Source organism: Protopterus annectens, chromosome 8.part1, assembly GCF_019279795.1.
Source record: "Protopterus annectens isolate FY-2018-M chromosome 8.part1, PAN1.0, whole genome shotgun sequence".
In the NCBI taxonomy this organism is placed as follows: domain Eukaryota; kingdom Metazoa; phylum Chordata; order Ceratodontiformes; family Protopteridae; genus Protopterus; species Protopterus annectens.
The window spans coordinates 400,558,949-400,572,730 of record NC_056742.1 but is presented as its reverse complement, the minus strand read 5'-3'; the positions used below and the strand labels follow the sequence as shown (position 1 = coordinate 400,572,730).

At 35.4% G+C, this 13,782-nt stretch overlaps 1 non-coding gene across 1 annotated transcript; it reads left to right on the top strand.

The window, feature by feature from the left end:
• The first annotated feature begins 308 nt into the window (after positions 1–308).
• Positions 309–380, top strand: TRNAM-CAU. The gene has a single exon. It is a non-coding gene; the product is annotated as a tRNA-Met (tRNA).
• The last annotated feature ends 13,402 nt before the right edge of the window (positions 381–13,782 follow it).

Here is a 13,782-nt window from a genome sequence, read left to right as displayed (position 1 = left end):
CCTTCCTGTATATAAATATTTAGTAGACTATTGTATTAAATTGATGAGATAAAATCAGTGGCATTATAAGCTTTTTTTTCTTTTTAATTAAATAAAAGGCATTCATGCAGTATTCTGAGTTTCTGCATGTCTGCTTTTGTGGCTGTACTTGGTCATAATTTCTTCACCGACAGCAGAGGGCAGAGTATCACTTGAAGAAAACAGACTCTTGTAGATTATCTTTTCAGTGGAGACATTTCACATGTGATCTGTGACAACATATGTTAGACTACTATATAAGCTTAGTTGTCAGAGAAAGTATTTCAGGAAGCAGAGTGGCGCAGCGGAAGCGTGCTGGGCCCATAACCCAGAGGTCGATGGATCGAAACCATCCTCTGCTAGTTGTTTTCTTTAGCACATAGATACGATAACTAAAAGATGTTGCAAATAACATAAACGTATTTGCAGAAATCAAGCTTGTTTATGCTGATTAATGATTTATACTTCTGTTCATTTTCACTGCTAGCACAAAACTCTAATGAAACCTTTAAACATTAAACTGAAATTAATTTACTGAATCAGTGCCTGTGTTAATGTCTTACTTCTCATTTTCAGGTTTTATCAGGCATACATGCTATAAAATATAATAGTATTTTCAGTTTAAACAGATTGCTTTAAATGCAGAAATGTAGCTTCTTTATAAACAGTTCTCAGTTTTCTAAATGTGTATTTGTTTCTGGTAATTTGAGCCTCAGCTGGAAGAAAAATCTGCAGATGTGCATTTAAAATGTACCGTAGGAGGAACATTTGTAGCCTGATCTACCCTTTGGTATTAAGCAGATAATTCTAATCTGTTGTAGACATTCATGTCAGAAGTGCACTTCTGCACTGGGAAAGTAAATAATGATTGTAAAAAACATTTTTATTTTGTGAAAATAACACAAATACAGCTGCATAGATGGAAGCTGCCTGAAGGACATTTAATCTGATGCAGACTGTCCCCATCAAACTGTCTAAATTAGTTCCTAGATTCTAAAGTGCTTTGTTATTATCAGACGTGTTTTGTTTTCCTCATACACATGAATGCCTGATGTCAGAAACAATAATTATGAAAAGCTTGTGTAAGTGCTAAGAACAGGGTGACCACATGAGACAAGTTTCTGCTTGAAAAACCCAAGCTCAGGAAATGCAGACCTGTTTAGTTTGTTTGTATTTTCCTTGTACTGTTTTAGTTAAAACGTTGCATTATACAGACAGAATCAAGCAGTTAAACTACAGAGTTTGTAAAGCTTTTTAGTTAATTTTTTTCATAAAAACAGGCAGGATGTTTTCTTGCTTATTCTGGCCTCCTATTTTTGTCTGGTCTAAATATGGACTTGTATATTCACACAAGTACGCGTCCGTGCATGCATGCGTGCTTGCATGTGTGTGTGTGTGTGTGTGTGTAGAATCTATATAGTGGTCTTTGTGACAACTAAAATCATTAAAATAAACTGGGATATATTTTAATATTGGTTTTAAATGATTGTGACTGCTGATGTGACACCCCGACCCCATATGCAAAAATGGGAAAAGGGGTTGTGGACAGATGGATTGATAGTGCTGTCAGATGTCTTGTGGGGAACACAGTGCTGGGTACACCTGTTGTGTTACAGTGCCAGCTTGTGTCTCCTATAGAGGATACATTTCTATATCATTACGTCCACATATCTGCTACAGCCATACATATATAGGTAATACCATTGTAACATTTTACACATCATCTTCTATGCACATTCTGCACTCAGAAAACTCTTGTGTAAATTGCACATGTGCTGCTATGCATATGTTGAACCCTGTAGCTACTATTTCTGCTGATCTGAATATTCTGACCTGCACTTGTACACCAGTACAGGTAACACAGTATATTCATGTACACCAGTACAGGTAACACAGTATATTCATGTACACCAGTACAGGTAACACAGTATATTCATGTACACTAGTACAGATAAGACGTTATTTTCATGTACACCAGCATAGGTAACACAGTGCATAGTGGTGCTGTCTCTTTTTCCAGTCACCTGTCCTTCATCATCATCATACCTTCCAAAGTTAGGAATCGCTGCTGATACAACAGATGCCTTTATGAATAAATTGGTTAAGTTCTGCATCCATCCCTAAAATCAGTACTGAGAATGATTGGCCAGCTTCTGTATTCCACAATCTGCTTTTCGTTAAGTTAATGATTTTAGGTGCTCACTGTATGCTTATTGTTGTCATCTGACAACAAAATCTAATAAAGTAGACTATATCTGTGATTGTATAAGATTGCTGTGAGTGTATTATAGACAGCTTAGGATCCATTTTGTGAGGAGGAGAGAAGTCCATATTTATTAGTGTGCTTGAAGACTTGTTATAACATTTTGTAGGTTCATAGGTAAGTACTAGGCTAAGTGCCCTTTTGGGACATTTTAAGTCAAGCCAGTTTCCCTTTGTATGCTTGAATTAATTTATCCCATTAGATTAGAGATTGGCATTACACATCCCATGGTCAATAATTATATATTACCCCTATTGATAATAACTGGGATTATAATATAGATAATTTGAGGGGACCCATGCATGGGACAGAGAATTTAGGAGATGCATCTGTCCTTTAGTAGTACAAGAGAAAGTCCTGGGATAACTTTTCTGTTTCCCATCCATAGGTCCAAGGTGCACTTGATGAGCTTTGTTTTGTGTGAAAGGGGAATCTGTACCAGAGCAGCAGTATCCATTGTGAGATATACCTATTCCTCCAAACCATCCTGATGCAGAAGGGGCTTATATCCCTTAAGTGAGTATTTTTGGTGTCAAGACTTGCGGAGGTACAATACATCCATCAGTATTGAGTTGGAAGATACCTAATATGCCAGACACATATAATTTCTTAGCAGTCTGTAGGATACTGAGTGTAGTGACAGGAATCTGAGTCAGTTCATGCAGGACACATTGTTTAGACCCTGTATCCTTTTATTAAGGTATCTCTGTTGACATTCTATTTGTTGCATGTGTCTAGACAAATACATGCCAAAGGGAAGTATTATACTCAACCATTATGCTCAATTATTTCCAGGTTATATCCAGCATACATTTTGGTTAAGTGTCAAAGTAAAGTTATGACTCTTTAGTCTTGTGTGGTTAAGGGAGTTATAGATTTTAAAACACAGATTATGAAGAAATGTTTATACTGTGGAGGTAGTATGCTAGTGGTGAGTGAAAAGCTGAATTTGGGTGCAGTAGATTTAGAGAGGTGCTCATCTGCCAAAAGAAAAATTGCAGGGTGCAAGTGCATTTGAAATTATTTTTTTTTCCAATTTTTAAGAAGTTCTTCTACAGAGTTACTTGCAGCAATCTGAAAGTAGAATGTTGAATTGAAATGATTTGTGCATATTCTGGTAAATTTGTTGGGTGTGGAATTGAATGGGTACTGAAGGAGAGGTTTGTGTTGTTCAACAGACAGGTATGGATACAAACGTCTTGACTCACTGTCATGATGAGTTCTTGGAACAATGTAAATATTACAGGGTCTGTATCAGTGCTGATTTCTATTTGGCCATAGAGCAATGCACAAGATATATTTAATAATTTTTCAAAAGAGGCAGAGTTTTGTGGACCTTACTTCATGCTTTCTTCTTAGGTAGGTAGATTTGGTCTCTTTTAATTCCAAGATTGCAACAATGGCTTGGACCTTGGCAAGAAGTGTGGTCAGTGTGAAGTCCAGATATTTTTTTTTTTATATCCTCCATGATCTGTTTTTCATTAGCAATGTTAGTTCAGTATGTATTCAGTGACAACATTTTCCACATAATCTTTCTTTGGAAAAGAGGAAACATGTTTCAGTTATAAGTAGTTTTGTATAGTTGAAGAGTGTAACAGCTGTTGTTGGTTCATTTGTTTGATATAGTGGAGTTCAATCTGTAATATCAAGCACAGCATAGCACTAGTTTTCTATTGTTTCAGACATGAAATGGCTTGCACCCTTCCTATGTTGAATTATTAAAGGTTTATCTGATATAATCACTTGTTTAGGAAGGTGGCATGTAATGCCATTTAGAAGACATGTAATATATTGCAGTTTCTGATGGATAGCTGTAATTAACATCTCAAATAATGAGTCTTTATTGGAAGAACAGTTTGATGCACTTGGGGTTGTGATTACCTACGCCAAGACTTTAAGTGATAAAAATATGTTTTGCTGTCTGTTCTTAATTGAGTATGAGATTCATATTAGTATCCTTATTAATGATGTTGTTTCATTCTGGACAGTCTCTGAGAATTTCCTATATTGTACTTTTTAAAAAAGGTGAAGTTTCAAGGTGAAAATATGTGAACAACAATTATGAATATCTTAAGGTGGTTGTTTCCAGTGAGTTGCACTATTATCCAGATGTCATTCTCCTGTGCAGTGGAACTGGTTATAGTGAGGGATACATTAAACTTAGGGGGTTCTGTAATAATAACATTTTTCAGTTTCCTTCTGGATTTTTTCTTTGTTTGCCTGGTATGTTTTTCCAAAGTAGGTTATAACTATTTTGAAGAAAGATTGAAGAACAGGGATTATCCTTAAACCATAATTTCAGTATTCCTAGGATGTCTAGGTTATTAAATTTAAACACCAGAACTGCTCTGTAAAAAGAGGGAAATAAGGCAACTATATGTCTTTTTGCTGTTAAAAATATTTTATGCAAAATGCTAAAGGCATTTATTGAAACTAATCATAGTCACTCATCTAGTTTTATCAGTTTCTTGAGTGACCCTCGCACAAAACTTATGACAAAACTATTTGTTACCTAAGAACAAGTCAATGGCATCTTTTTCCTTGTCAAATGAAATATTGCACTGCTGTTGTGTCACCATTAGCGGAATATTTATTGAAACTAAGGTGCAGGAAAACCTACAAAATACAGTTGTTTTTTTTTTATTAATGAGATTAGGGATGAGTGAATAGTTTAACAGTCATTAAATTTATATTTACGCAATGGAGTAGAGCAGATATGTGTATTGGCAGCCTGTTTTATTATGTAACACTGATTACAAACTTTTCACTATAATATTACAGTTTTATTTATTTATTTGCAGTTTGTTAACCGGGAGAGTCCATTGGGCCGAAATGAACCCTTTTTCAATGGAGGCCCGGTGAGAAAAGATCCATGTACAGACATATCAAACACAACAAAAAAATCAGTAAAATCAATAAAATCAATATTAAACAAAGCAAAAATTATTACAAAGTCAATAAAAATCAGTGTGAGGTAATACAGAATTTATAAATGTAATTGCATAAGCAGGATCATCAGAAGTTAGTACAAAGTATTACAAATCTCTGATTATTGCTCTAGTCTAATATTTACAAAAATCAAGCTTATGTATTGTAAGCAGTGTCACAGTATCTTCAGAGTTAACAACGATAATGGGTTCTGAACAATCTGAGATGGTGCAAATTCAATTTGGGGTGTATTAGAAATACTTATTATGTGTAAAGGATAGAAAGAAGTAAAAGATAGGCAAAGGGAAGTGAAGGAGGAAAGAGGGCTTGTATTAAGAGAGTTATGGGTTAAGGGAAAGGGAGTTGGAGGAGGTTAGGAGGGATGGGAGCAGGAGCATTCCCAAGTAGAGGAGAGATGGGAGTGGAATAGATTCTTGAAAGAGGAGAGGTTCTGGGTGGTTCAGATATGGGGTGGAAGTGAATTCCATTTACGTGCTAGTGAAAATGACAGTAGAAGTTGCCCAGGAGTACATAACACTTTGTATATTTCAAGGAGATTCAGATTGTTGGATCTAAGGGATCAATCAGAGAGATGTAAAGTAAGGATGGATGAGACAGAGGGGCATTGTGCTGGTTTAAACATGTGCTTGTGAGTAGTAGATAGCTGAATGTACAAGAAATAGTTGGGGAGTTCCAGCCAATTTAGGGACTGTAAGGTGACACAATGGTGGGAGGAGGATTTGGAACTGGTGGCAAACTTGGTGATTTTATTGTAGTAGGTTGTCAGTTTAGCCTTCAGTGTGGCTTGTAGATTGGTAAGGATGGGGTCACCGTAGGTTTGGGGGGGACGGAGGTAGGTGTTAGAGAGGGCAAGCTTGGATGAAGGGGTTAGGAAGTGATTATAACGATAAAGTATTCCAAGCATCCGGTGGGTTTTCTTGATGTTGCTTTGAAGGTGAATGTCAAACTTTAGTTGTTCATCAGTGTGAACACCCAGGAGCTTAGTGTAGGGAACTACTTCAATAGGGGTCATGTTTTGGCTTAGTATGGAGAAGGATTGTTTGTATAATTTGGTATTCTTAGATGGGGTAAAGATCATAATTTTGGTTTTAGATTCATTCAGAACAAGGTGACTATTAAGCATCCATGTCTCTGTGCTGTTAAAGGCGACTTGAGTTACATGCATGAGTTTGGGAAGAGAACCAGCTGAGCAGATGATAGTCGAATTATCTGCATGTTGGACTAGTTTAGTGTTTGGGATACAGTGATGAAAATTGTTAATGAAAATGTTAAATAGTAAAGGTCCCAGGATAGAGCCTTGGGGATGCCTGTCAGTGTGTCAAGGTAAGAAGTGCAGTTATTCCACATGATGGCTTGCTGCCTATTTGAGAGGTAACTGAAGAACCAATTGATGGAAGAGGAGGAGAGTTTGAGCTGAGAGAGTTTAAACAAAAGTAGGCTATGGGATATGGTGTTGAAGGCCTTAGAAAGGTCAAGGAGAAGGGTGGCTACAATATTTCCTGAGTCATGAGCTTGGTTGACGTTATTGAGGAAGGATAGAAGAGCTGTGGTGGTACTATGTCTGGGTCTGAAATCATGCTGTGTTGGAGTTAGCAGATGATTGTCTAAGAGGTAAGGTAAAAACTGCAGATGAATACATTTTTTCAAGAATTTTGGTGATGGGGAAAGAATTGCTATGGGGCGAAAGTTGGAGGTTTCTGCATTGTTGTCTCCTTTGTGTAAGGGAATGATGAAGGCTTTTTTTTCCAGAGGAGGGGTACATAGGATTCTTGTATAGAATGACTGATTACAGTACAGATGGGGAGAGCTACGCTGTGAGCAGCTAGCCTGAGTAAGTTAGATGGTAGGTTGTCAGGGGCATTGTAACATGGTTTTAGTTTTTGGAGAGAATTTTTTATGGTATTGACAGGAATGGGTTTGAGGGTAAAGGAAGAAGGGTGGTTTGTACTGGAGGAAGAAAGAGATGAATTATGTGTGAGGAAAGTGGATAGAGGTAATGAGTTGTTATGGAAGGATGTGGTGAGCTTGGCTCTAGAGTCTATGAGTTAAATTTAGAGGCTATGATATGATCATGGGAGCTAGGGTCCGGGCAATGGCTGACTTTTCTGCCGGGTCTAAGGAGAGTGGAGATACTGCTCCAAAATCTTTTGGAGTTGGATTTGTGATTGTTTTGAAGCTTAGAGTAGTAGGATTTACAATTGGAGGTGATTAGTTTTTTAACTATATTACAAAGTTGTTTGAATTCTGCAAGGGAGGTAGGAGTTTTGTATTTTAGGTAGATTTTCCATGATTTATTGTGGGTATGCATGAGGGTTATGCAATGAATAAAAGCTTTAATGAAGTAAGGGAAGATGGATCTTATGGGTTCTAAATAGACAGGTAAGATAATTATTAATTTTGGTTAAGGAATTAGTAAATTTTGTAGTTAATAAGAAGGATTAAATAAAATTTGTGTTCTAAAATATTAATAAAACTTCTAATAATTTATATTATGAGCAGACGTGAAATATTATACAATATTATATGATTTGGAGAAATATTTATTGCTTGTCTAGAATCTGTTTATCAACATTTATATGTTAGGCTGTTAATAGAGTAGAATGGAAAGAGGAATAAGACAAGGTTGCCCCCTTAGTGGGAAAAAGAAGTTTTTTAGTTTTTTTTTTTTTTTCAAAATATTTTATTATGTTTTCCATGAAAAGTAAAAGACAACAAATGACAAACAGTATTCTCATTCTAAGACAAATTATTAACAAACAAGGTAAAAACTATTTACAATATATACATAGGCCTGAAGCAAAACTGCAGATCACAGTTAAAATACACAGGTTCTTTACTATAAGTATCAGTTCAGAAAGAGTTGTGGTCCATTTGTAAAGTCTCAATAAGTGCTAAAACGTTTGTCCAAGGATAATTAACAAATGTCTTTGGATAGATTCTAAGTTCTTTGGTTTTAGTTTCTTTGATTGCCAGGTCTTTCACTGAAAACAAGAAATCATCAACAGTGGGTGGGCAGCTAGTTTTCCATCTTCTAGTGATGCATTTTCTGGTGATAGCAAGTACTGACCATAGTAAATATGAATTATTCTTATTCAAAAAGTAACCTTTGTTCATATTGAAAAGAACTAATGATTTAGACAATAAGAAGGAATCAGTGAATAATGCTTTGAAAAAATGTTCTATGCTGTTCCAGTAGCCCTTTAATTTAGGACAATCATAAAAAATGTGTGCCCAATCAGCTTTGGTATGTTCTGTACATCTCCAGCAAGATGCGCTGGAGCTATTATTGATTTTAACTGTCTTATCTGGTGTCAGAAATGCCCTATGGAGATATTGCCAAGCAAAAATACGAAGTTGTTTAGTTATGAATGTGTCGATGCTAGAATGTCAGAAAAACAGTAATGAGTGTAATTAGATTACTGAATGAGAATTAAATGGCTAATATGCTGATTTATGCAGGTGAGGTTTATTCAGAAAGATAAGGATGCACTTTGTGTAAGACATTTGTATAATCATTTCAAAAGAAAGTATATGGTACTGTAATGGAGTTGTTAACTTATATGGCAATGGAATACATAGATAACAAGAAGGAATTATTAATGCTCTGTTTTTTTTTTTTTTGAGGTCAACACTTAACCCAATTAAAATACAGTATTATAAAATGAGAAACTTAAAGGTGATTGGAAATGCTACACCCTGGAGTGTTTTTGATTTTGCTACATATGTTTATCATTATTTTTAAAGTTAAGATGAAAGAACAAGAGATTTTATTAAGAGTGTTTTTTTATGAAAAATATACAAAATACTGGAATAGCTTCAAGAAGGAGAAAAAAGCAGGATGCAAGCAGGAGAAGAATTGAAGGAACAGTAGATTAGATATTTTGCATGCAAGCTAGAAATAGATAATATGGAGAAGGAAGTCATGACATAAAATTTATTGAAAAATCAGTTAGAAGATGAATATAAAAATTTAGATGAGAGGAAAATGGATGGGATATAGAAAAGGAAGGAAATACATAAGGACTTACATAAAATAGAAGGATTTTTATCAAGGACAACATTAGGGAAACATGAAGTACACAATTTATGATAAAAGGAAGTACAAGGATTGTTATGCTGAGAAAAATACTGCACTCAGTAAATAAATGTCAATGTTTTAGGGAAAATTATATACTCAAAATAGAAAATATTAGGAAAATAGGTATAGATATGACAGTTTATGGTTACTATAAAAGGAGAGGCAGATAGAGAAGATCAAATGAATTGTTACCAAAGGAGCATATTTGATATTGATTGGTAGGTCTCAACAGACTTCATACAAAAATACTGTTTGTGGGAAGTTAAGCATTTGATAGTCTTCCTATGGGAAACAGAATATTGGCTAAATGATTATTAAATATGTTAATTGTTTGGACACTCTTATTTTTATATTAAAATATTTTATGTTATGATGTATCTAATATATCTGTCTTTATAAATAAATACTGTATATACATATTTTTTGTAAATGTTTTTTTAATTATTATACTGTAAAGAATCCCTACTCTTTTTGCTAAGTGTCATGGGATCTTTTATATCCATGTGAGCTACCACCAACTTAGGCAGATGTGACCTTAATTTAACATCTCATCTGAAGGACTTTGACCTGAAACTCTGATCTGAAGATCACTTTCAGGGTGTTTTACTACAGCACAAGTAAAAATAATTTACCTGGAGCTGTCATGTCTCTCAATTTTCATGATGGAATATTGTTCTACTCCAAGTATAATAAGTGATGATGATAGTCTGAAAATATTCTATTGAAGAAGAAATACATTTTCAGTGCAAATAAGTTGTGTCTTACAGGGCACTCTAATCATTGTTTGGTATTTCCTGAGAAAAACTATATTGGAATAAGATAGTATAGTTCATCCTAGTATTGTTAAGGTGAAAGCACTAGCTAGAAGGCAGTCTGATGGCCAAAGTTAAGTGAGAAACTGAAATATATGCAGAGATCGTGTGCCATGTCAAAGGAAGCAGAAAATACCAAGACAGTTGTCATTCCACCCTTAGGTATTTGAAGCTGAATGTTGGAAAAGTTTAGACAGTAAGTTTATGGTACCATTTGCAAATGTTTTGTTAATTATAGCAGTGGGCACATATTCAAAATGTTACTTTATGCTAGTGAAGTCATTCTGAAATGAGTTATACTTCATAAATTTTCCTATAACATGATATGCAATTTGAACATTCCTAAAAACACATTTGTTTTTTATTTTTATTTTTCAGAAGGGCCGGCCCTCTTGCACCTCTTGTGTGCATATGTGTGTGGAAGGATAAACTTATATATACACCATGTCAATGGCCACACATAAGTGGGTAAAAGTGGAAACCACTGCTGCAGTGTTATCTCATACAATGCAAATGCATGTGTTTTTTCACAAACTGTGATTAAATAAAAGAAAAGCCTGTTGATGTATCTACCCTCACTGGGACTTTAAGCATGCCATTCAAAATGGATAGGGAGCATGCTACATGGCTGAGCTCAAGTCTGAAGCTACCATTAGTTATCTAAAATATTTTTACTGTTTATGACTTACCTGAAGATATTGCAATTGACAATGGAACCAATTTACATCAGACGACTTTTATTGTTTTGTTATGAAAAGTGGAATATTTAATTTCACCCATGCACCAGGGCATCCTGCAACTAACAGGTTAGTCAAAAAATGCATACAAGCCCTCAAAGTACGAATGAAAAGGTTAAGTAGCATCTTGGGAGCTGAAGACTACATTTTTGTCATATTACATAACAACCAGGCATTGTACTACAACACAGACACCTGAGGAACTATTCTAAGTAGTCATACCACCACCAGACTGGACTTGATGAAACCAAATCTCAGTGGCGCTGTCTGGAAGATATGATACTTGCAAGGATTCCAGTATGACAAATATAATGGTGACAGGTCAATTCATAAAGAAGTTGCGCATGTTCAAATTATCCATGGGGAAAGGCCAAAGTAGCTTCTATGAAGTATTTTAGATATAAGAAGTCCAGTCTCATATAAAATTTAAAGACTGATTCAGAGATTTCCAATAGGAAACTCTTTAGATCTAGACCAGCAGTAGCTAAGGAAACTGTCTCTGCGTATGAGGTTATAAGTGAATATACAGGTGTCAACACTGACTCTGCTGATGTGTATAATGAGCAGTAAGTAATTTCCCAGTCCTGACTTGTTCTTTGATTCTTTGCAAGATTTTTTTTTCTTTTTTATGCAAATAATGAATCTGATATGCCAATGAGCCAAGAACCATTGTAAAAAACTGATGAAAAAGGGTTGTAAACCTACTTCCTTGTTTAACCTACTGACTTGAAATCTCTGTTTTAGTTTTGTACCCACACATAAACTGGACTTGTTCCAGTATTCCAAAAGTTAACTCACCAGTAGGCATTGTCAGTGAAATACCAGTTTATCCCAGTAAAGTGTTTAATGTGTCTAAGCCGAAATGGTGATCATATGCACTATAGATTATTATCTGGTGAGGCAACATTCTGTCGTTATTGACAAAAAAGTAATTTAAGATTATATAACAGACATAATTTCAGGAGTTAAGTCACTGATGCATAATGTTGAACTAGTAAGTTCACCCAGTAGCTATGAAATCTCTTTTTAGTACAGGATTTAGAATGAATGTTGCCTAATGCCTAAATTCATAAAGCTGCCTCCCATAGATGGCATGCCAGCATGCAGATCCAAAAATGAAAACAAACAGACATGCCAAGTCCATTTGTTTAAAGACTAATTACTATATATATATATATATATATATATATATATATATATATATATATATATATATATATATATATATAGGTCTAGTTTGTTTCATTGAAAGCTCATTTCACTGAATTTGAATTCACCCTTACCAAATCGCTGAATGCTCAAATTACTGAAAACTCATTTCACCGAATTTCATTTTCCTGAAGTAAAGTACTGGCAGTGTGCAGAATACTGTCAGGCAAGTAAAAGGTATATGCCCTTTTCCCCATTGTAGTGCAATCCTGGAGTTAGTATATATAGTTGGGTGTGTGTGTGTGGGGGGCACAACCCCCCACATTGGGGGGTGTAGCCCCACCACATGCTTTGGTTTTATATTATATTTCAGTGAAAGCTTCAAAACAATACATTGTAAACCATAGACATGCACACTTACAACACCAATGACTTACTATTTCCAGAAGACAATATATACCCAAACTAAGTGGGGGGCTATGTCCCCCACCCCCGCCCCACCCGCCCAACTATATATACTAACTCCAGGATTGCACTACAGTGGGGAAAAGGGCATATACCTTTTACTTGTCTTACAATATTTTATAAAGTGCCAGTATTTCACTTCAGTGAAACGAGATTCGGTGAAATGAGTTTTCAGTAATTTGAGCTTTCAGCGATTTGGTCAGGGTGAATTCAAATTCAGTGAAATGAGCTTTCAATGAAACAAAGTAGACCCATGTATGTATGTATGTATGTGTATATATATATATATATATATATATATATATATATCTATATATATATATATCTATATATATATATATATATATATATATATATATATATATATGCATATACATATATCTATATATCTATCTATACATATCTATCTATACATATATATATATATATATATATATATATATATATATATGTAGATTCACTTCCGAAGCTTGAAATACTGAAATCTTGAATTTCAGTATCTTGAGCCCAAGAAGTTGAATCCACAAAACAACAAAAAGTAAAAACTGCAAAATTCAAAACCTCGAATACCGGAAGTTTTGAATTTTGCGGTTTTATTACACACACACACACACACACACACACACACACACACACACACCATCTACCACTCAAGCAAACACAGTCATCTACTACATGAAAAAGGAGGGCAAGCCACCCTGCACCCCCTCTACTTAAATATTCTCACTCCGAGGTTGCACTACATACAAACACAAACAAAACACCACCACACAAACTACTTTCTCTTCGCACACACACATAGGTTCATAGGTTCATAGGTTGGTACTAGGCTATCGGCCCTAGGGCCTATACAAGCCTAGCCATAACAATTCCCTGGCTATTTCTTCCCACACTATTTATTTCCTTGGACCCCTGTCTAGCAGTGTGAATGACGTGATCCCCAGTGTGAATTTCCTTTCTCCCATCCAATCATCAAGGTTCCTTTTGATGAGGGCCAAAGAGGCAGTCTGCTTGACATGTATGGGCAATTTATTCCAGAGTCTGGGGAGTCTCTGGGTCAGGAACCTATCCCTCCAGCATGTTTTGTTTATTTTGATGACAAGATTTAGATCCCTGGAGCGTGTGGCTCTGAGGGATTGGGATTTCTTTAAGTGTAGCATCACAGCAACAAAACACACTGACGCACACCACAGCCCTTACCCAACCCCCTTAACATACACACACACACACACACACACACACACACACACACACACACACACACACACACACACACACACACTTACCTGAATTCGAGGTTTTGAATGTTGC